This window comes from Taeniopygia guttata, chromosome 3 (genome assembly GCF_048771995.1).
Source record: "Taeniopygia guttata chromosome 3, bTaeGut7.mat, whole genome shotgun sequence".
Taxonomy (NCBI): Eukaryota; Metazoa; Chordata; class Aves; order Passeriformes; family Estrildidae; genus Taeniopygia; species Taeniopygia guttata.
This window is the reverse complement of record NC_133027.1, coordinates 36304126-36329157: the sequence shown is the minus strand read 5'-3', so window position 1 is coordinate 36329157 and position 25032 is coordinate 36304126. Positions and strand designations below refer to the sequence as shown.

The 25032-nt window shown below is 43.1% G+C and overlaps 1 long non-coding RNA gene across 1 annotated transcript in view; it reads left to right on the top strand.

Annotated features, from left to right (window-relative positions):
* The first annotated feature begins 1706 nt into the window (after nucleotides 1-1706).
* The window catches only part of LOC140683679 (uncharacterized), a 43489-nt gene continuing 20163 nt past the window's right edge, over nucleotides 1707-25032 (top strand). Inside the window, exons 1-2 of the long non-coding RNA XR_012054948.1 lie at nucleotides 1707-2535; nucleotides 5251-5385. This is a non-coding gene — a long non-coding RNA (uncharacterized lncRNA). The remainder of the gene's footprint in view (nucleotides 2536-5250; nucleotides 5386-25032) is intronic.

The following is a 25032-nucleotide window of genomic DNA, read 5'->3' as shown; positions in this document are numbered from 1 at the left end:
AAGGACGGGGTATCCACAAGTTTTCTGGTCACTTTGTTGCAGTGTCTCATCACCATCTCAGTAAATTATTTTTTCCTAATATGTGATCCAAATCTGCCCTCTTTCAGTCATCTCACCATAAGCAGTTTTTATGTCTATTAGTTTTTCATCATGATATTTGTATTTCCATTGCCTCTTATTAATCTCGATACTGACACCTCCAAGAACACACACTCTTTCAGCTCTCCTATGACCCTTTCATGGATAAATCTGCAATTACCTTTGCTAGAAACAGATATTGGCAATTACCTCAACAATAATAAAAATTAAAGAATTAGGTCAGATATGTTTTGTTCGGCTTCAGATTAAGAAAAAACGTTGCAGGAACAGCACAGTGACACCGTCCCCCACTCCCCCACGTGAACGTGGTTTGTCTTCCCGGGATAGAGTTTGTGCTGGAAGAACGTGATATCCTGGCAGTAACACAGCAAATGTCCAAGAGGGAAATGACACGTTAAAACGAAAAGACAAACACATTTTTCACCCTGACAGACAGCTGGCTTACATCTGTATTTTCACAGGCATCAGCAGTGTTGACTGTTATTGTTAAATGCTCAGATACTGCACTGGAGTGTCAGAGGGCCTGAATTCTCCGCAGTAGTATTGCCCACGTCTCAAACATCCTGAAGTGATTAATGGCTTTGGGGTCTTCCCTCTAGGACGCCTTAACGTCAAAAAACCCTGGCTGGAAAGCAGGACGCTGTTGGGGCGTTTCATGTCAGCACCGCATCCACGGCAGAGATCGCTCCCGCTTGCCAGCAGGGCGGCTCGGGACCGGACGGGACGGAGGAGCGGGACGGGCGCGCACCTGCAGCTCCACGGCCCACGCCCACACGTGTCACCCACAGCCGCGCGGGCGGGCCGGGAGCGGGAGCGGGAATGGGAACAGGAGAGGGGAGCGGGAGCGCGGCCCCGCTGCCCGAGCCCCGGCGCCCAGGAGGTGGCAGCACAAGGGGCGGCGCTGCGGGGCCGCGGGTGTGCGGGGCGGAGCGGAGCGGAGCGGAGCGGGTGTGCGGGGCGGGGCGGAGCGGGTGTGCGGGGCGGGTGTGCGGGGCAGAGCGGAGGTGTGCGCGGAGCGGGTGTGCGGGACGGAGCGGAGCGGAGCGGAGCGGGTGTGCGGGGCAGAGCGGAGGTGTGCGCGGAGCGGGGTAGGATGCGGCCCGGCAGCCCTCGGCGGCAGCTGTCGGGGGAAAATCCCACTGCGGGCGCTCGCGCAAGAGCAGCAATGAGAATGCGATTCTTTGGAAGGTCCAATTTTGTTGGAGCAAAATGAAGGCACCAGCACGTGTTTACAAAGTGTTAGAAGTCCTGGCTCCGTTTGTTGCTCATCTCTTTCCACAGCGTTGGGGTGAGCGTCCAGAACCTTCCTCAGCGCTACCTTTCTGTCAGCACAGGAGAATGCCGTAAATCTCGTCACCCCGGTGACTGTCCCTGGCAGCTGGGACACAGCCACCCGCAGCAAGTGCAGCTGCTCTCAGCCGTACCGCCCAGGCTGGACTGGGCGCACACAGTTGGGATGTCGAGGTGCTCAGGAAACATTTCTGTGAGACAAACACTCAGCTACCATGTCAGTCCAGTAGCTGTGCATGTACCAAAAACTGTGATTAAATGATTGTAAAATGTGTCCAAAAAGGGAGATGCAGACTGAGAATAGCAGGTTGCTGGGCTTATGCCCACATGCAGTTCTCCCATCTTAAATGTGTCCTTGTTCCACCTTTATGGTGCCTTTGCAGCAGCCAGTTGATTGCATTGTAAGGCTCGTAGATCATGGAGTTATGGAGAAGCCATAGTTTGATATAGCAAGCCAGAGTGACAATCTGCTGCTACAGGGGGAAAGCGAGTCCAGGGGAGGCAGCCTCAGCATGGACCCCTGGAGCTGGCCTGGAGGCACGTCAGCAATTCCTGGCTTGGCCCCAGTTTGCACAGTGGAGGAGTGAGAACCATACTCTGCTTTTTTCTCCTCTGTGTGGTTTCCTATGGCTTCTGAGAACATGGCTCTAGTGCTGTGACCTGCACACTCAAGGGGTCTGGGGGGAAAATGAGCCCCAAAAGCTCTTCCCTTCCTCCTGGCCTCTGAGTGGAGCGTTGGTTTGTTTTGTGTCCTTCCACTCTGCGGGGTATAGTAAGAGCCTTAACGGATCCCAAAATGCAGAGTAATGCACAGTTATGTTTTTTTCCTGTGCCCTAACAGATTTCCTGGGAAGACCCTCTGTTCCTTGGCTTCTGAGCCCCAGTGTCCTCCCAGAGGAAGGAGCATTTTGCTTTCAGAGGAGAAGAGCCATCACAGCAGGCTCCACATCCCCTGATGTTTCTCTGGGTGAAGGAATTTGCTTGAGAGCCACATCTGTCCCTTGCCATGAGCTAGCCAAGATACTGTCTCCTGAGGGCCAGCCGCATTTCAAAAGAGAACCCTCCTCCTACTTCAGAAAAGGAGAGATGCCAGCCCATCCTTCTTCAGAGGCCCACAGACTTCCTTGGCCCCTGGAGTGGTGAAAGGTGGGGACATTCAGAATGCGCTGTAGGATGCTTCTGGTTTTTAGTGTCCCTTGAAGGGTTCAGATGTACAAGACGCTGAGGGTCTCTGGGGATGGTGGGATATTTTTGTCTGTCACTTGACTGATGTTTGCTGTCATGTAGAGAGAGTTTGTTATTCTTTGCTGTATGGCTTATATTCTTTCAGGAACAGCAAGAGTTCTAAGTCTGGGATAGGTGCTTTTCCTGCATTCACATAGGAATAACAGTAATAATAACAATAATAATAGTAGATTAGTAACTTTAGAGAAATACTTAATGTTTCACCAGAATGCCCCATCTTCTTCAGTGTAGCTGCTCCATTTTAGAAAGACAGTCTTGTGTCAGCCTTTATGAAAAAGGAAAAACTAGATTATGCAACTGGTGTTATAGACCAGCAGTTTGCCTATTGTGAATTTGTGTAGCCCTTGAAAACAGTAGTTTTTGGCTCAAAATCAGCACATAGCTTAGGCACATGCTTAACTTTAAGCATGAGAATAGTCACATTGAAATCGGAGGGAGTGTTCACATGTTTACAGTTAAATCTCAATCCAAATGCTTTGTTGAATTTTGTCCTACTGGGGACTGAGAATGTTAATACGGTTTTCAGAGCCTGACCCTGTAGAGTATTAAATACAGCTGAGCTCTCCAATTCCCACTGAAGTTAATAGAATTGAGGGTACTTGGCATTCTTTGGGTGTGTGCAGCCCAGCACAGAACCAAAGCCCAACTGCAGCCACCAAGCTTGAGCTTCCTGAAATCAAAGCATGATGCTGCTTGATTGCAGGTCAGATACAACCTGCCAAACATAGAGAGCACTGTTGAAAAGAGGATGTTTCACTAGGAGTTTTTGGAATCCAGAGGACCCAAGGTTACATACACAATAAAAATACAGCACATGACTGTAAGAAATTAAAAGAAGGTGTGGGGGTGACCTTGGAGGGTCTCTGCAAAATGGCTTTTTTTTGGTCATGTTCATTAATTACAATCAGAATGTGATACTTCAGAGTCATTTAGAAGCACAGCTTCCTGACTTGTCGTGGTATTTGTTAATTTGCCAATTTTTTGTAGCTGTTGAAGCAAAGTTTTGACATGGGATTTGGAAAAGGAGAGCAGACCTGGCTGAAAGGACTGTATTTGGTAGATTTTATTTTTATATTTGTGTTTTTATTGGCTTGCATGTCATATTATTTTTATATTTCTTATTGGGAATCACAATTCTGATGAAGAAAAGCTCCAAAAGTTTTTAAACCACAAAATCAACCGCATACTTAATGCTTTTGAAACACTCTGCAAAACAGTACATCAATTTTTGGCAATCAAAAATGCTGTTGAACATTTTAAATATTGTTGAGAATTCAGTAAAAATATATTTATGTTTTGTTACTTATTTTTCTCCAGCCATTTCAGAATACTGGCTGAAACCGTTGACAACCCTCTTGACAGCAGTAATTTTCTGTTTTTCTTTAATTGCCACTATATAACATAAAGGTTTTTCAGCCAGGAATAGAGTTTTGGATGGCTTTGTAGTTTGGTTTGGGTTGGGGAATCACAAGGAGGTTGCCTGGAACAAGGAAGGCTGCAGTGGGTGACATGAGGGACAAGAGAGACACTTTAAGGGTTTGATGGGGAAGAGGGTTTAACAGTAAAGAAAGAAATGGAAGAATTCAAAGAGGCATCAAATTGCTCAGATTAGAGCAGTAGCAAAAATAATGATTCTGGCAGCTGTACTGAAGGCTATGGAATGTTTTTATCAGGATAATTTTACAGCTGAGGACACAGCTTCTCAGCAATGGACATTTTCTATAGCAAAATAAAAGGCGTAATTTGAAGTTAGCTTGACTGAATTTTATTTTATTTTTTTCATTAAAATGATGCAAACCACATTAAAAAAAAATCGGATAAAAGCATGAGGTATCACTTAGGGGAAAAGAATGGGATGTGGGACACATATCTCCCATCGTGTGATCTGCAATCAGCACACCAGGTTGCATAGTAGAGAAATGAGCATCCTTTTGGAGCCTAGCGGGAGCTGTAAGGCAGCCAAGAAGTTCTTCTCTCTGTTCCTTTCTGGGTGAGGTCCCTTGCTATTCTATATGTATTTCTCAATGCACACTACATGCTCTTCCCACTGTACCATGCCATAGGGGCAATAAAGACCACATGACACTGAAGTGTATTTTCCTATGGTAATGTAGCCTGACTTTGATTCTACTCTAAATAAAGCCAACCAAGTACATTTTGAAAAATTTAATATTTGGAATTTAGGAACTATAAATGTTTTGCCTAAATATGCAGAACTTCAAATGTTAGTGTTTCTGAGGAGGTGCTTTTAAAATTTGAGCCATTTATACTGTTTTGGATGAAAACAAATGCTGGAATTTTCAGCTGGAAATTTTGCATTTCAGTCAAATCTGAGCAAAACTGATGGGAAAAGAAATTGCAGGTTCAGATAATGAAGATATGAAGTGATGAAAACTGGATGAAAATTTTAGTAGACTACACGGGAAGTCTGAATGATTTAAAAATTGCAGAGGAAAGTACATCACAGCTTAGCTAATGTTCTTGTATTCTAGCCAAGAGAAAAAAGGGAAATGACCAAAAATTCTCACCACTCTTGAAACTGCATAGCAAAATCATGTTGAAAACACTGGACATTGAGAGCTATCCTGGAGAAAATCTGATGCATGTTTCATTCAGGCTGATACTGGAATCTGGAGGAAGCTCAGAGCAGAAGGCTGGGATATGTGATGGTGTGAAGGGAAGCTGGACTGAAAAAGGCATCTGAAGAAATCAGATCTGAAGTCATGGGAGCAGGATGAATGCCCCAGAGAGGTAGGAAAAAAAAGGAGAAATCTGACACTGTGACCCTTTCCTCCTTTCCCATAGATCATTCTTTAATACAGATGGGCCTGACCTTCCTCCTGGGATTTCAGCAGAGCACAGAGCAGTGTGGCATGTGGGTCCCGTGGCACTTCAGAGAGATTTGCACCTCTTAATGCTGTAAACACCCCCAAATATCTCAAATTCAGTTTCAAGGTTTCTGCTGAAGGCAGCTGCCCATGTAGCCCGATTTGATTGTACAGATTTACTGGTCTCAGTGGAAAGCATGAACAGCTGATCCTGGACTTGATGCGTGGATAGAGCAGCCTGGGGGTGCACAATGGCATTGCTTGAGTAGGATCTCTTTCCCTGGGCTTTCTCATTCCCTCTCTCATGTCCTGGGAATGCTCTGTTCCTCCCAGACCCCATGACGACCGAAATGCCACAAAACAAGAAAGGATATTTGCACTCGCCTGTGCACTGTTGCCCTCTGCTTCTTCAAACTGCAGGGGCCACCTTACAATAATACTTATATAAGGCTATATATTTTCTTAGCATTGTACAAATATTAACTAATTAATATCCAGGACTCCTGTCGCCCATTCTGCTAGACTCTACCAGCCTCAGGCAAGTCATTTAACCTCTGTTTGTCTTACTTCTCCCATCTGCTACGTATTGTTTTTAATTGTCCTCTGAGAAGCCAAGCAAATTGAATGAGATCTCAGACATGTAAAAATAACTCGCAAAGGATGATGTGGAATGGCCTAGCTAAACTCCTTTTAGATCCTTTCAAAGTCCACAAATGGCTAGACTAGGCACTTGGCACATCTCATTCATATGTGACTTCAGAAGGCGAAGAATGAAGTTTTGGACAAGTGTATTTCAAATCATTGAAGGGAAGGGGGTACAAGAGACAGTATTTAGCATGAGACCTAAATACTGAACTATGAAGTTGCTTAACCTGTCTTAGTCTACAAAGGAGTGGATCCAGAGTTTTCAATGAGATGTTCTGGAGTTCTATTGAGTCATATTACGTGCTTCTCCAGCAGCCCTGACTGCTTGGAAGAGACAGTGAGGACTGCAGTAAGACTCTGGGGAGCATCCTGACAGAGAACTGGCCCCAGAGCAGAACAAAGTTCTTGGATTCTAAGTTGTGCACTTATCTTTGGACCTAACCTAGCTACAGCTTGGACCTCTGAGCCTGCCCTTCGTGCATAGGAGGAGCAAAGCTGGTGGAATGTAGGGGTCAGTGTTGTGCTCATCTCTTTGTGAGTACTGGATCTGAATGGGAGTCTGAGGCTTTGCCACTGGTCATAGATGAGTGGGGTCATGAGATCAGTCTTGCACTTTGGCCCTCCCAGTCCAGAGATGTATTTCCCTGGAACATATGCACCGTGACAAAGTTGCGGATGGTCTGTGATGGTCTGAATCAAGTTTTCCAGGCACAGATTGCTGGGAGGAGAGGTGTAACTGGGAAATTTGGTCAACAGTGGTGAAGTGGTGGAGACATGGCATCAACTTCCCCAGGAACATCCCTAGCTCATGGTAGAGCAATGTGATTCCAAAAGCTTTTCTGACAGGGTTGATGGACCCTGCAATATCAGACAAAATCCCCTCCTTCTCCCTTACTTCCTCTCTCTGTGCAAGACACAGTGGATGGAAGCCCTTGTGTTGGTAAATTGAAGTAGCAGCTCTGTAGGACTGAGAGGTTTTCCTCCAGTAGGGATGGATGCCCACCAGCCTGGCTGTCAAGACTGCTTGGCACTGCTGCTTGACTTTGCTCAGCATTCACAGGCTGGGAGATCTAATCTGTGTCAGAGGAACCCCTTAGCATGACATGCTACTGCCTGTCTCAAGGCAGAAATATTACAAAATGTTCCTATCAGGTTTTATTTACTTCACTTGACTTTCTGCTTAACTGGAGCTGGCTTCTCACCACACTCTTGAAGAAGACAGCTCAAGAGTCCTTTATCCAGACAGTGTCACTTTTCTAAAAGCTCAGCTTCTCCAGAGCTGTTATTAAAAGATAGGCATGTAGAACTTTGCGCTAAAATCAATTTCTGACTGAATGAAATATTTTGCACAGATTTAAGTGGCCTTAGGAGGTTTTTACAACCCGTATTTTTAAATGAAGGGATGAACATGTAGGACCTTGACCCAGTAAAGTGAAAGTACCTAATGCAGAAGGTTGCAGGCTGTATCCAGAACATTCAGGGACAAGCTTATACACATTCACAAAGCTGGTTTTACTTTTGAATGAAAAACTGTCCCTTTTAACACAGTCTCTAAAATGGGTCATTGCAAGTGCATGTGTAGCATTGCAGGCTGTTCCTGGGCATAATCAATACGCACGTGAGAAAAGTTCTGAAATTGTAGATTTCACAACGTGGTGAATTCTTGAAAGTATGGGAAATCTGTGTTTAAATCAAGGCTGAGTTAGACTGTGTTTACAGCTGTTAATATAAACAAGGAAACCTAGCTACAGAGCTCACAGCATGACTGCAACATCATGTTTTTGTTATACTGACTGAAAATATGCATAATAATCAGCAGATTATTTGGTATTTAATTTCAAGTATGGATTCAGTTATAAACGTCTGAAGATGGATATTGAATTAAGGCTTCTTAACTCCGTCATCTTTTTGCAAAGACCTAATAGTTAATTGTTGCTTATTTTTGCTTACAGCAAATCTGAAGTTAAAGTGGTTACAATTAAGCAGTAAAACACTGTAATCAAGAATCAAACCAAAAGATATCTCAGCTCCTTCTGCTAAGCAGGGAAAGAGGAGACTGACTAGGAAGGCATGCATTAGATACACACATCGTTAGAACAGCTTTTCTAGATGTATGCAGCTTGCAGGTTGCCTATTGCTTTGTCTTGGGTGAAATAAAAAGAATAGAATCTCTATTGGGCTGAGAAGGATTTGTTTGAAAGATTTATATTATTTTAGACACTGAAATAGGCATTAGGCTTTCAAAATGCATGGTTTCTCTAAAGTTTCTATGCAAACGGTGTTGGGAGAAAAAATAGTTAGTGCAGCTCCATTCCCTCTGTCCCAAACAAATAGTAAAATACTCTGGGAAGAAGCAGAAAGGTAATGAGGATATTTAAAAATTATTTCTGGCACATGCATGACCTAAGTTTAAGTTTGTGGGGTTTAAAGGAGCTTTTGTTTGAATGTAACACTTTGGCAGAAAAATGAGGCTGAGCAGAGGTGTTGAAATAGCACAAGAAATCTGGAAAAGCTGCCTCTGAACAGCCCTGGAGAACACACGCTTTGCAGTTACATGTCCTTAGCTGGTGGATCCTTGTTCAGTTTTACTCCTGCTTCCCAATGGAAAACCCAAATACTTCATACATACATGAAAAACAAAGCCCACAAGGTGCTTACTGTCCTTCTGCTTGGGGTTATGATCCCGTGGTGTTCTAAGCACGTGCCTCATGTCACCTGTGTGAGAGTTTGTAACCAACTTTTCTAAGGCTTTGTAGCTTTCTTGTGTCTCAATAGTTTTCAAGGTTATCTAGCAGAGCACATAACTAAAAAACACACTTTTCCATCAGCTTGGAAGTCTACCAACCTGGAAGTCTGTACTAATTTTGTGGAGGCAAGGGGTTCCTCCTCGCTCTGTGGCCTCCATGCCCCCGCTCCAACGCCACCCAAATGTGTTCAGAGACAGGGAGACTTTCTTGCCTGCCAGCTGACTGTTATCTGTGGCACACAGCATGGCAGTGGGGGCTGCTGAGGAGGGTCACAGACCACACCACGCAGAAAGTGTTGGCTTTGTGGCCACGGCTAGATGGGAGCCAGGGAAGAGATGCGTGCTGGAGGGAAAGGTAAGATATTTCTCACACAAAGGGCTGTTTTAGAAGGTAAGGGCTGTGTGACCAGGTACCTAAGCTGACTAGGCTTTTTAGCCCTTTTTAGCTATTTTTCTTTTTTTTTTTTCTTTTAATCAATTTCAGTGATTTATTTAGTGTCCCGTGACTGAATGAAGAGGAGCACTTTTCCCCTCAAAATGGGAATTCCTCTCTTCCAGCTTCTGACTCCTACACAGGGACCTTCTGAGTGAGGAAAGTGCCAAATTTGCAGTCACATTTTGCAGTCAGGCTGCCCTTTAAGAGTAGTGAGGAAACCTCCATGCATGTGGAGATGCAGCACTGTTAAACAACCTTGGCATTCAAATAGACACATTGCTTTTTGCTTTATTCTCTCCTGGGTCAGCCCCAGGTTTTGCTATGCTCAGATCTTTTCTTCATGACTGCCGCTGACCTTGTTTCCTCCCCAGTGGCTATCTGACGGAAGAGAGATGTCCTAGGAGCTGTGGGACCTGGAAAACCCAGATTCCCCCATCCTTCGACTGGGATTGTACTCCATGACCTTTGCCAAGACACTCCCCCCACCTACTGCTTCTGTCTGGCATTGATAAAAGCAGAAAACATATTTATCTAATAAGTGGTCTTGTGAGGATGAAATCTAGCAATGACTGCAAGAGACTCAGTTGCTGTGTGGTGAAAACTGTTTAAGTGTATGGATAAAAGGCAGCTTTATGTGAAGGTTCTCCTGGTGCTTCCTCACTTGCTGCTCTTTGACTAAGCAAGCCCAAACATCCACATTTTCTGAATGAAAGAACTTAAAAAAGAAGTCTCTGGTGGGAGTGAAAAGGTTAAAGCCTCCACAGGACACTCTGTAGAAGTACTTGCTTTGCTCTAAAAGAATGGATTTAAAAATACAGGACTTTTGGAGAGATCAAACTACGTCCTTTCTGGCCTCCGAATTGAGGATCCCCATGCACTCTAGCAAAGCACATCCTTGTCTCCCCCACACCTTTTATTACTGCAAACATTGCCCATATTTTGTTTAGAAGTCAATTTTTAAATGAATTGAGAAAGGCCTCATGTGAAGGCAGCTCTGCTATCCTAAACAAGGCTCAAGCACAACCACTTTCTGCATGCTGCTCTAAATTGTCTACTCAGACACTTCCATACAGACCTGGATGCCTCTGGGGAGGGTGCTGATATAAAAGCATAAGGATGGCAAGCATTCCCTGATCCCCATTCCCAGGGTGCCAGAGCTGGGAGCTGCATGCGTGTAATCACCCCTCTGCAGCATGCACATCTGAAAGTGGTCATCTCCCAAATCCTCTTGTGAACCCAGCCCAGAAAATGGAAACCTTTTGTTTCTGAAATAGTCAAAGTCTTATGACTTTTCCCAATGATTTCCCTACACCCCCTAAATTTTTTGGCTGGAGTCTCGTCACTAAATCCAACCCAAATTCAAAAATAACTTCAGCTGTCAGTGGGGAAGGAAAGGCCTGATTCCAGCATGATGTTCCAAAAATCTGAGCTTTTGTGTGAGCTTAAGTAGGGGGAGGTTGGTTTGGGTTTTTAATAGTCTACCAAACCTCATCCTGTCCTGACACTGGAGCTTTACTCAGAGCTCTTTCTCCTTTGTTGATGTTATATACCCAAGAGTTTTGACAAGACGTTAATAGTGTACTCAGTATGTTCTTGGTTCACTGCATTTGATGCTCATTGACATCTGAACTGCTTTCTAAATGAGCCTTCCAAATTCTTCATGATTAAAATTTTAATATTTCCCACTATATTTTTTTTCAACGGATGACTTCAATGCAGAGGAAAAATCCTTTCTTGTGTCCAGACTGGCAACTAAAGAAGAGGTTGGAACAGATTTTTGATTTGTTTTTTAACTTTAAAAGATAGTTTGATTTGACTCTTTCCATGATGACAATTATCTCTCTCTTTTTCAAATCCCAGAATTTCCTTTTCTAAAATTCTTTCATTTTGCAAATATCCATGCTGGGACTTTCTTAGCCAGGTTATTTTAATGAAAGCTGAAACCATAGGTTATTTTTTAAATCTTGGGCACCTGGTCTAGCAAGGATATTTTACCTTCCATTAGGAAAACCAGAAGCTCTGTGCTTATTTCTGATTCTCAAGTGCAGAGAAAGGCATCAGCCCTCAGCAGGATGAAGGGTGAGATCCCAAACTTTACCTTCGTGAACAATCTCTTGATTTGTACCATTGTCTTCTACGTAGTCATTTCCAAAGAACAGCCTTAATTGCTATGACCTGGGGCAGCCATATCTGGTCTTGAGAAAAGCAGGGACACTCTGTAAGTACATTAATGGGGCTATAAAAGTTGTCTCCAGGAAGGAGAGAACAAGTGTGATGAATTGAGTTAGCAGGAAATGGAGCCAGCCACAATAGTTCTGGGAGACCTGTTCGTGGTCTCACTCTCAAACCATAACTAATTGCAGCCAAGCGTGACTTCACTATTGTTTTTGAGGTGGCCCTGGTGAGTTTTTTATAAGGCTAGTGATAGGATTCCTTGGCATGCAGCCTGGACTCTGCTGCTTCTTTCGTGGGAGGGGACTGTTGGGTTTTCCCTGCTGTCTCCTGCCTCAGAAGTTGAACTCAGTTACTACAGCACATTGAAAGCGCCCTGGAAATTAAAGGTTTTTTTCCTTCTATATGGCTGTTGAAATTAGCCAGAGCCCTGAGCTACCCTACCACTGACCCGGCATGTGCATTCCACACAACCAGAACTTTGCACATGTGGAGCAGTTCATCACCACGAGCACACCACTGCAGTCAGCAGCAGCTCCCATGAAGGGAAGGATGGATTTTTTCTCTGTGGGAAGTGGGAAAAGCAGTGAGGGAACTGGCACTGTGACCAAAACCACGTGAAGAGTCTGTGTGCTGTGAGCTTTGAAGGCACATATCCTTGGCCAAGTCACAGAGGACTGACAACCCTTGTGCCTCTTGCTCTTCTCCTTCTTAATTCCCTGGTTAGGAATGGAGCCTGTGGCAGCCTGAACATGGCTGTCTGTCTTGTGTACATGTCCTCTATCTGCAGACTGGAGTGGGACCTTCATAATTGGCAATGGTGATGGTTTTTGCAGGCTTTGCCAGCTTTGGCCAGTCTTAGAGGTCTGTCATTACTCTGTCACCTTGAACTGGTAGTCACCAGTGACAGTGAATGTTATATTCACTTACTCACACACATGGAACAATAAAGCCATAAAGCTCCCGCATCTCTCTAGATACTGCAAAACCTTCTGTGGCTGTAGAGCTGATCCTGCCTATTCTGTTGATAATATTTGTGTGCTTATGCCATCCACCCCAACCAAAGCTGCTCTGCAATTCCTGTTTATTTGACTTGCTTTATAAAGTAACGTGCCAATTTGAAAATCATTAGGTATTCCTACCAGGAGTCAAAGACCACATTCAGAGTGGATTACACACATGTTTCTTAAAAGTGTTAATGTGCTAATCTGCTGGTTACTTGATCCAGGCAAAATGCCATGATATTCCACATGAACAAAATACCACGGTTCTTGGAGATTTCATATAAATATTACCCACTGTGTTTCCACATTTGAAGTGTTATGCTTGTCTATTAAAATCAACAAGCTGGAACTAGTATCTGGAAATAAGTGATATTACTATTTTATTTATGAACTTCAGATTCTCTTTAATAAAATACCTTACAAATAAGGAACAGAACATGAATCTTGCTGTTATTTCATGTATTCTGTGTAAATATTTCAGCTATGCCTTGCAGCAATAAAAGCACATTATACACACTGCGCATTACCATTGTGACCAATAATGTTTGACTTACTGTGCTGTATTTAGTCCAAAACCAAAACAGAGTCAAGGCAACATCGTGGCTGTTTTAACAGTATGCTGTAAGTAAGGCATGCAATGAATAAGGCCTCACACTAAATGAGAGCTTGTTCATTATGAAGTTACTTGGATTATAGAGTACTCCTGACTCTGTTAAAGAGTAAAAATTCCTTATTTGTGCTCTGGAACAGGGGTGGGATGAGGCCACACAAACAGTAATCAGTCTGTGCTTTTGCAGTTCACAGCATGGTCCCCAGTGTTTCTTGCAAAGCAAATGCATGAATGGGAGAATACTGACTTTTGGTACAGAGGGATCCCGCCAGTGAACATGCAGGTTTCACCCAAACATGCCCAGAACTCTCTCTGCTAGGGAACACAGGGTCACTTCTGCTTCTTTTCTTTTATGCTTAAGTTGAATTATCCCTAGAAGGCCTTGTCTCTAAGGAGCAAAGCCCACTGCTGTGTCAGGATTTGGCTCTCCTTATCAAAGGGAGCATGAGGATGCAGGGGGCTCCAGCACTGTGCAATATCTGGCTGAGAGAGACCTTCCCTCCTATGAATCTGGTGCCAGTAGGGATCATTTTTTAATTTCTTCTGTTTGCTGTCATGCCATCTAGCTCAAGATAAAAAAGATCTGCATGTTTTCCAGCTCAGCCTCAGATAGGCTTTTTTTTGTGAGATTTGGCTTTTTTTTAGCAAAGTTTCAATGGGGCTGAATGCAGGTATAGACACATTAGTACTTCTGAGCCTTACAATCAGGGGCATGAAATTTATGTTGGTTAGAACTAGTAGTGGAAAAGTGTGTATTTATTGGTCTCATAATAAACTGCTAAGTTAGCACACAGTATGAGCCATCTTTTCCTCCTTTTCATCTTTTTTTGAATCTTATTTTTAATTTTTATTAAAATGCCAGAGGAAAAAATATTTCTAGTTGTTTTAAACTCCCTTCAAATATTTTTCCAGATCAATTCCAACTTGCTCTTCTCCCATCAGTTTAGGCCACTGAACTGGAAACCCTCGCATTTTTTCAGTGCTACTATTATGCATGCACCCATCATTTAAGGCTTAAGTAGAAGTTGACTTATATGCATTCCTTGGGTATAGATTTCACTTTGTAGGGCTGCCAGACACTTACATTCTTCTTATCAAGAGTATCACATGAGCCATAAGCAGACAATAGACCATATATCTTTGCATTCAGTGATAGAGGCTTGGGCCTGCCCATCTGCCATCTCTTGATGCAACTCCTGCTACAGCTGAACTTTAACAAGTGTCTTTTATTCAGAGCTTATTTAGAGTAGACGTGGGATAAGAGTTAGGCGAGAAAACCACCTTTGGTTTAGAGACAGATGTGCAGCTAATGATGTCACAGCTGGTAAGACAACAGGCTTAGGGGATTGATAATGGCATACAGAGCCATTATCTTTTGGATCATATTTTCCTTAAGATGCCAGTACGTACAGTAGAAAATTTCCATCTGAGATCCATTTGTGACATCTGGTAAAGGTGATGCAATCTTATCTCCTTTCTGAGCATGTCACGGGTCTGCAGCACTTGACCAACATTTCTAGCCCTGCTGGTAGCCTTGACAGCCACAGTGAAAATACTCAGCCATTGGGCCCCTTGGCACATGCTCCTCTGTCTGTCTGCTCTGTTCAATGGCCCAGGCTCATGTCTCTGCAGCCACTTTAAGGTCTTGGCTTTGGGACCTAAGTAATAAGCATGGTAGGAGACTTGCCTGCTAAATGGATGATCTGTCAGAGGGCAATTCAGACCATGAAAGGAAGGGGTGTGCTGGTCTGTCTGCAGGGATTACTGAAGGAGCCTTTGGTGTCACACTCTATGCCAAGGGATCTCATGCAAATGTCTCAGGTGAGGTAAATTCAGATCTTTTTCTCTGTGGCTTCAGAGTAAAGAGTTTTCATGAGCATTGAATTTATTAAAGGACACTGGGACATAGGTACAGCCAGATTGAAGGTCAGAAACAGATATCACAATAAACTCTTATTCATGGAAGATCCCATGCTCCAGGAAGAGCAACCCATATTTCCTTGATATTCTCCCTTTGTTCAGTCCTCTGTGAACCCAACTGTTTTTTGGACACAAAATGAAAAAAGCTCTCCAAGCTCTGACTTAGATGGTGTTAGAACTTCAGCTCTCTTGAGGGAAAAAAACTAAATAGCCACACACAGACTAAAATGGTAACACAGCAAATCAGCCAAAGCTCGTCAGCATGTAACCAAGGCTGCATTGTTCTTCCCTTCCTCCCTGCCAATAATTTTTGAGTCTAAGGATATTCTGCTATAATTCATTTCCTGTGCTTAAGAAATTCTGTCCACGATGCCAGGATATCTAAATCTGGTAATTACTTCCACTGTCCCACTTGGCACAGCTCTGTTTAAGCTCCCAATTAAAACCTGTAGTGTAGAAGTGAGAAGTGATGCTGCATTAGTTTAGAACATCACTAAAGTGAAGGTTAGCAGGAGACAGTTTTGCAGATTCCTTTGTAATTATGATGTCAAGACAGGAGCCTTGCTCAAAGCCCATCCTTGACTTGTAGAAACATTTCTGTCAAGGTTGGTTTTAGTTATATTTATTTGTGCACATCTGAGACTTGGATTGGTCTTCCAGTGCCATTTTAGTGAAGTGGTAGGGAGAAATAAATGTTTTTAAGTTTGCTAGCTTGTATGAGAGAGTCTCTGGGTTGTCAGAAAACAGTTTCAATCCAGCTGAGATGAAACAATCAAGTTTTCACAGAGATATTACTCCTTAACAATGCCCTTTCCCTACAGCTATTCAATATTTCGTTTCAATTCGTAGGCCTCTTAAATTGAGTTAGTGATACAGCATAATCCTGGAGCTATCCTGTCTCTAATCCTGTAACAATACATTTTGTCATTTCAACAAATGGTCTCTCTTTCTTTCTTTTTTTTTTTTTTTGTTGTCCCAAAGGCAAATATGCTCATGCTCCAGGAATGTGCCTATTGCAGCCAAAAGAGGAAATCCAACTAATCAAAATGTTATCAGCAATTAACAAAATAGTTTAATGATTTTTTTCAGCATTTCAGAAAAAAAGAAAATAAAACACCAGGTCCAACTAAGTTTATTTAACTGCTCTAGTCTCTGGTATTCTGCCAATGTTCTTTTTTAACAGGGATTTAGAAGTTAATAGTATTGGAGATTAGAAATTGGTGTCAGTTACAGAACTGTGCAAAGTGATTTCTTTGCATTAAGACATAACAGCTGAAATGAATAAAATACATTTCATTCTTACTTTTTTCATTTAGCTGTAATTGCAGTTTTGGCATGCTGGTCAAGTCTTTTTGTCCTGGTAGAAAGGCCCCATTCCTCATTCAAAGAATACCAGGAAAAGATGTTAAAAAGGAATGGATATCATCATTTGTCCTGAAAAATAAAACCCAATTCAACAAACCCACCAGTCCCTTTACTTCCTTTACATGTAGCGCAGAAAACCCTGATTAAAAAGTAAACAAGCAAAAGGAGGCTGTTTGCCTGCTCAGCACAAGAGCCTGGCAGCTGGTGATGGCTGTTGTCTGCTCTGGCCTGGACTGGCCACTTATGCCTTAGGACTGGGGCTTTTGCCTGCCAAAACCATCGCCACTGCCCTGAGATGCTTTGGTGGTACCAGGTCTGGTCCCTGCATGAACCTGGGGTGGAATGTCTCCTGCCTGCCTGCCAGCAGTGGCAGCCGAACACGCCTGCTCCTCCAGCTGCATCTGGAGAATCCAATGCAGCCACGGCCCATGTGCGAGGGAGAGTTCGCAGCCGCTCTTTAGAGGGAGGAAGTAAGATCAATGTAGGCATGTTTTCATGCTCTTCCACAGCAATTCACAGCTACAGCTAAAAATAATACGTAGCAACCTTTAAAGTTGCCCAAAAGCTCTTAATTAAAGTTGCTGGGGGACGTGAAGGGGGTGGAATCACAGAAAACCCATTGAATTAGGTTCAACAGGGCCTTGTTTTTAAAAATGGCATTTGGGGCCCCAGAGTAACCCTTTAAACAGATCTTTGTCAAATACCTCAGTGATTCAGCACGTGCCATTCCACGTTCCTCAATAAATTGAGGATTTATTACAAACTTAATAACATAAGTGATTTTAATGGACTGAGCATATCCACGTGTGTGTGTGCATGCATAGTTGTAAGGGATTATAGTTTTCCAACTACTAATTTCCTTGTGAATTAAAATGTTAATATTTGAAACACACTTGAAAGCCTCACAACAACAAACAAAAGTTAAGCTGAGTTGTTAGCACACAGAGAAAGTACAGAAAACTTGCCAACATCACTGATTTCAGTTTTATGTAACCAAAAGCTTATAAACACTTAACTGGAATCTGTGCAAAAATGTGTTTCTAGGCTGAAACCACCTGCCATGTCCGGTTTCAAATAAATGCCACCTGCTGAGGATCAGCCTTTGACAAACATGTGGGCAAATCAGTTCTTAGTCCGGCAAAGTGCCACTCAACAGCGGAGCGAGTCTCGTCTCGCCAAGCAGCACAGGGTTTGGATCACAGATGAAAAGAACCCCGTGCTGTAGCAGATGGAGCTGTGGTCGAGGTAGGAGTGTTTTTAGTGGCTGTTTAACAAGGGCTGTCTCTTATCAAGGAAGCACTTGTTAGCCATCCGTATTTATTAGAAATACCAGGCAGGGCAAGATAAAAAATTTATTTTTATTTAGGAAAAATAGTAACAGTAACATGGCTTTAGTAATTTCTTAAAGGGTAAGTAAAGCATGCTTTATTTGTTATAAATGGTTTGATGAAAAAAAATTGATTTCAATGCTAATCTTCAGGTAATACCCTGGGGCACAAAACCTAATAGCTGTGTGAAGGCCCCTTGTGTACATGAGCAGCTTTACACAGATGTTGTGCATGGACCACTAGCAAGGGGCACATCCTGCATGCTCCAGCTGGCTTTCTGGCCACAGGCAGAACCATCCTGGTAAGACGTGAGAGGCCCTTTAGTGAGGATCCTTTGGAGAATGCCCTTGCAGGTCTTGCTTCAGAGCATATTCTGTACTGGGATGGCCCTGTAGGAGGAGTATCATCATCGTCCCCTGCCATTTCCTAAATAAGACCTATGACAGTGTTACCAGAAAGTGATGTTACAGGGCCCTTTGTATCCTGGAGGCATTTGGAATACTGTGATTACTGACGAGTCCCTGCTTTTTACTGACTGGATCCTGCTTTATCTTTGCCTTATTCGGTAGAATAACATACACTGCATTTTTACAATGCAGTACATAGCTTTTCTAGGAAGTTTAGGAGCAAAATTTGGAGCTGAGTATGATTATCAGGAATTATGAAGCTACAGTGAGAGCAAACATGAATAAAACAGTATTTGATTTACAAACCTGTTTAGACAGAGGAGATGCTCCTCAGCTGCACTGCAGAACAATGCAGCCCTTGGCTGCGCTGGGCCACGCGGGGCCCCGTGCAGAAAGCTTTTTTGTTTCTTGCCAAAGAAAACCTTTGCCTGCTCTAAGACAGGCTGCAACCTGGGCTCCTCAGAGATCAATTCACTCCTAGCACTGGGAAGTGAGCAGCAGGAGAAGGTGGGAACGTGGTAAAAGGTTTTGTGGAGGGTTTACTGTTCATGGCCTGAAGAAATGTTGATTCTGTTGAAGCACCAGGGCCAAAGGAAAGTAGCTGTGACCCTTGGCTAGACTAATCTGCACCTAGAGAATGGCATCAGAAGCAGCAGTCATAAGCCAGACTGGCATACATCAAATCCTGGGCTATAGGTCCACATGAGAGCACTTTGCTCAGACCAGCATTGCAGCAAAATGTAATGTTACCCTCCTAACACAGTGGCCCCAAATCCCTAAGTGATTGTTTGCCATGTCCTTAGTCCCCATAAGTGTCCAGGACTGATGGAGACGCAGCTGCAGCACAGCGTGGAGAGAGTTTTCCATGCAAGTCAGGAGAAGGAATAGCATCTAAGCAGAGCAGGGAGGAAGGTGGGGATTTGGTAGGTGAGACATAGGATAGCATAGAAGCTCATCCCCTACTCAAACAAGAGTCAAAGTAACCTTAGAGGTGCTGCCCTGACATCTGTGTTAGATGAAACTTCTCTGGGAGACAGTCTTTGCCTCCTTTGACCATGAGCTATTTTATCCCAGTTAACTCTCTGGCTACACTAGTACAAACTTTACTTAATTACATGAGAATATAACCAAAACACTGATTTCACTGTCTGAAAAAAGAGGTGTTTTTGTTCTTGGTATGAAATACCATGAAATTTAAACTATTTAAGTTTTGTTCTGATTTGTAATGGAAACAAACTTGAACATGGCAAATGTCTAGAAATGATAATGCCATTTTTTTTGACCAGCTGTATTTCCAATGCTTGCTCTTTTCCTGGAAATACCCAAAATATTTACTGCATTTTAAAAAAATTCCTGCATATCTTTTTTTCCAAAACAAGTTTAAAAAAAAAATCTTAAATGAGTGCAGAGAAGTTAAAAAGTATATCCCACCCTAGTGAGTTTAAATCAAGAAAATTAGGAAACCCTACTTTTACTTGCATATTAATAGTAATTTCTGAGACAGCTGCTTGGCTTTTCAAGGCTTGTTGCCTGGTTTTTAAACATGTGTGACTGTTTTCTCGTGTCCCAGACAGCAGCAGTAAGAGGGAAATCACAGAGTTTGCCCGACAAAACCATCTTTCCCACAAGAGCAAAGTATTAGTGAGGCTGTGGGAGTACAAGGAGGCTGACAGTTACATGGATGGTTTACATTAAGAAAGCTCAAAATCTTGAGTGCTATCTGCTCAGAAATTCATGCATCATATTCCAGCCACCAAAGCACCATTTTGCACCTTTTCTGGGTGTTGCTCCAGTTATGTCATGCTCCTGATGGTTTTTAGGTCAATCTCTGAGCTGATGCTCATCTGCCAAAGGTTTCATGACATGTGCTGCATTTCCATAGTCTCATGGCATGTGACATATCCAAGCCAGACCCAAAATGTAAGGGAAGAAAGAGGCTCACGGTGCTTTTCCCACAATCAAGGGTGAGCAGGACCCTCAGAGGATGTTTGGAGCACCACTCAATGGCTGGATGTGTGGAATACTAGAAGGAGGGGATGAGTCAAGAGAAGGGCTTGGCTGTAGTCTCCCATCTAGAAGGGAGTGGGAATAGAGGTAGAAGAGGAGCTGGGGCAGGCAGGCAGTGTACAGACACCCAAGCAACTGCAGAGACCTTGACTTCTCCATTAAGGGCTTGGGAGAAGGAGGTAGGACTGGAGTCCCCTTTCCTGTGTTAATCTTGCTCTGCTGCCGCAGGGACACTGCAGGATTTTCACATGAAAGTTAAACCCTCTGGTCCCAAGAGGGGACTGAGGGGCTTAGGGGCTGAGTTGACGTGAGAAGAGAGGTTAAAGGGTGAGTGGATCTCACAGACCTTCTCATCCTTGCACTCTGTCTCTGGGAGATTGTGTATTGTTCCCAGAGTGGTTTTACTCAGCTTGCCCAGAGTAATTTCCCCACCTTGAGCATTTCCCCCAGGCAAAAGAGCAGGGAGGTACCAAGCTGGCATCCAAGTAATTGTTCCATTCTTTTGCTCTTTTTAAATACTGCTTGCTTGCTATATGAATTAAGGACTGAGTTCATAAGGCTTTTTAGACATTAGGGCCAGTCTTATGGTAAACGACCTGCCTTTCACTCAAGAAAAGAGAATAACGCTGCTTGAAGAACCCTTTACAGTTGGAGCTTCACACAGCGTAAATTTGGGATTAGACGTTTCAGGCAGTGCAAATGCGTGGACTTGTAATGTGTCTGCTCGGGTCCCAGCTAATCCCAACAGGTGCCATGCAGACATACTGCACATTAAAGATTTGTTGTGGGGATGAGGGTAAAAATAGCAAGAGGCTGGGAGAAAAAGTACACTTCAAAAGCAATTTTCCTCCTCACAGAAAATCTGTACTTGCAAACAAATTTCACTCCTACACAAGATCCACATTCACTCATTTTATTTATGCCCTTATGCAGTTTGGAGGAGAGTCTGAAATATGCCGATCCAACATTGTTGGATTTAAAGAAATTAATAAAAACAACTCCAAGCAGCTGGTTGAAACAATTATGCTTTTCACAGAAAGCCTTGCAGACTGCACAGAAAGTTATGAAAATAATCCTTTCAATTAGTGTGTGGTCAGTGCACCTGCAAAGGAGACTTGTCCAAGTAAAAGTATCAACTAGTGTCAATGAGAACAATTCATGAATTCATCATGAGGGCCTTTTTCTATTACCACATTTACACAGATGTGAATCCCTGGGGTGCAGACACCAGAAGGGTAACCCTACTGTAATCCAAAGAGCATGAGAAACATGAGCTCAGATCAGGAAAGCTATTAATTTTTGTGTATATTTGACTTCAGCATCTTTTCCCCTCTTGCACAGACTGCATTTAATAATCATATCTATCTACCTTCCTTGCACTTCTCAGCTCTCTAGTAAGAAATAACATATTAATTCCTGGTGAAAAATGACATCAGCTAGAGGAGTCTAGAAGACCAAAGGGATTTGCAGCTCTGTAATTTTATCACCTGTACCACAGTTGTAAATGAGTTCATCAAGCTGGTAGAATAATACTCATATTGTAGTGCAGTTTTAACCCACTGGTGCTGTGTGTGTGCAGCATTATTATATATTGCCCAAAGGGTCATCATAGCAGAGTGACATTAGAGGGGACCAAATGAATAATTTGGAGAAAAGCATTGAAAAATTGAAAGTCCTGAAGCAAAGACAGCTGAGATGAAAGTGGAAGTTGCATAAAGTGCATAACATGTCTTCTTTGTCTTGATCTTCTACAATTTTCTTTTGCAATTATGTAAGAACCTCATATTTCTGTAATAACAGAAGCTCGCATCAAATGATAACAGCTCTGTACATTTGATCTATAAAATGAAGAAAACCAACAAGTTTGTAGCTCAATAAAGATACAGTAAATTCCTGAAACATAATATAAAAAACAGAGGAGTGGAAGACTGTGATGTTTATCAGCAGCTTGTTGGGCAGGGGACATTATTTTAATTAAATATGTATTTATTGACTTCTTATGTATCTGAGTATAATATTCTAGTGTTTGCAGCACACAAAGTAAAGGACAGCAGGGTGTATGTCAAAAAGACAGGCTACAAAGGGATTGCTCCGATATCAAAGACCTCTGCACACTTTGAACATTTAGATAAACATTAGTTTATCCAAATTGCTTTAACAGTTTTTTCTAGCAAAAAAAATAACCAAACCAAAACAAAAAGGTGGCGAGACTTTGTAAAAACTGCTGTTCTTTAGATTTGGCTACCATAAGCACATTTTCCTTTTAATTCTTAATTAATAACTACGAAAAATGCCTGTTGGTATGATATGATGTGGTACATGCTTTCCCATGGTTTCTTTTTGCATTCCCTGCAAACAAAAGGCAAATAGAGGCATTTGTAATGTATTCTGTACTGTACGATGAGACCACTCAGAAAGCCCCATGCAGCTGTAACGCCCATGATTGAGCTCTGCCCTGGGATTTGCTGCACCATAAACACAGGAGTCAAGGAAGCTCCAGAGCTGCTGGATGTCAGTGACACCCCTGATATTGGAAAATTGACTCCATCTCCACCTCCAGGGAGGGGGTGGGATGCAGCAGGACCGCATTGTACATATCCTAGTGAGCAGCATGCATGCAAGCCAAGGTGGAGATGGAGGGAATATGTAAACCACAAGTAATGCTTGGAACAGTTAAATGGTATGTAGAGAACACTGATAACAAGATGGTGAGCAAACCTCTCCTTCACTACTCCAGAAAAGTTAGTGTCACTTTCAGCATGGAGGAGACCATACCTGCTGGTACCTTCTGGTGAAACCAGAAAAATGAAGTATTTTGGATTTGTTCTTGCTCAATCTAAGAAAGCATTTCGCCTTCAGTCAGTAGAAATCAGGAGTGTTAATGAGAGCAGGATTTGGTCCAGAAGTTTTATTTCCCTACTTGTCTTTTGCTGGAAAAGAGGCTCAGTTTTGCTGTGCTTTGTCCCTGGAGAAGTCATTTGCACCTGTGCAGCATGTAGTCAGCCCTGCCAAATCGCAGGGAGAAGTGTTCACGGTGCCAAACGGGCCTTTCTGATTTCTTATTTAGCAATCCCATTCTTAGCACATTTTTCCTTTCTTCCCTCTCTCTGATGTGCCTATTCAGCTCATTTGAAAGGTGGGCTTTGCAGCATTTGAGAGCAGTTTTCCACTGCCGCAGATGCACACAGTCCTGTGAGGGCCAAGAGCAGAGCTCGTCAGCGGAGCCAAAGCACAGCGTTTGCTTCCAATGCACGCTGGCAAGTAATTTCTCATGGATTTCAACAAAAGATGGGATTTAGCCCATCATCCTCCTCCCCCCAGGATTGCCATTAAGGCTCAGGCCATGGGGGAAATGGTGAGTGCTTCCAGACTGTTAATCACTGAGTGTTTACAGTCTTGGAAACCAGAATTAAAGATCCTTGGAAATCCAAACCCGAATACTTCTAGGCCTCATTCAGTATTGTTTTGTCCCCAGAGCAGAAACCTGCCATGGTGCTTTGGCAGGACTTTACAGCCCTGCTGTGCAGGTGTGAATGGCTGCTCTGCCGGGGAGCATCCCAAGGATGCAAAGCCTCTGTACCCTGGCCAAGGTGAGCGCCACCGCAGCCGCCGGAGATGCGAGATGGAAGAGCTGCTCCACACATGACCTCCTTTCATCGCCCTTTTGTGACCATCTCAGGAAGCTGACTGCTGTGCTGAGATAGCTTTACACTTTTTCTTTGCAGCTGGATGGAAGGGTTTAGGGTTTTTTACCTTGTTTGTGTTTTTGTTTTTTTTTTCTTAATGAAATGAAGAACCACTGAGATCTACAGTTTTCCAGAGGAGATGTGACAAAACAGATTTTAAAGTGTATCATTGCTGTTTTCTGAGTATTCTATTTCAGCATAGAGAGAAACACCAGCTGGTCCTATTGTTAGACATCTAGACTCTATTCTAAATTAAAATTTGATACAAGTGGTTTTTTGTAAGGCAGTATTTTGAAGATACTGATATCTATGTTAATGGCTCATGGCAACTGAGACAGTCTGGTTGAAGGTAAAGCTGGCACTTCCTATCCTGGCCCTTCTGGCTCTCCACAGAATTGCATTCCTACACAAAAAACATCCCTTACTTCTGAAAAGTCCTGGGGAAAAAAAAGACACAAATATAGCTTTATCCATTTTCTTACTTTAGCTCTACAGAGTTAGTCCTTTTGTTTTATTTGTATAACTGGATTCTGTAAGTATTCAATACAGTAGCTTGCCAGAGATAAAAATTCATGTCATTCTGATGCCTCAATGGGATACAATCTCTCCTAAAATACTGCTGTTAGAACTTTTATTTTTGAAAATAATCAGATCCCAGAAAAATAAAATGTGCTCTACTTCATATGCTGTGTATGTAATCCAGAAAGTCCTACAGAGGCATAAGTTTGTAATTTTTGTGTCTGAATGGAAAGTTCTACTTGCTTCAGGTAAAACTGGACTGAATTCAGCTTCTCCTCAAACCAGAAAATGTCAAAATACAAAATTAGACCTTTCCTAAATGATTTCCCCTGTTTTCTTTCCTGCACCTAGAAATTAAAGCTAGGATTTGAGGCTGGATTTGATCCAACCTCACATGTAGTTTCTAGAGACCTGAAATGGTACCATTTGATGGCTACTGTGACTCCTGCCCAGCTCAGAGGGACTGCAGCTGCTCCATGGCAAGGCACAGGCGATGGGCAGGGGAGGATGTGTCCCTGCTTCACCACGAGGCACAAGGCAGTAGCCTGGCTGTCAGCATCACCACCTGCAGCTGCCACACAGCTGTGTCTCAGCCCCAGGTGGGCTGGAGCAAGGGTGCACCTCCTCCTCCCAGCCAGCATCCCTCTCCACTGGGTGGGCACAGGGAGCTCGGTTCACTTTCTGCCATAACGGAGGCAGGAGGCTGGAGCAAGTCCCTGCTTTGG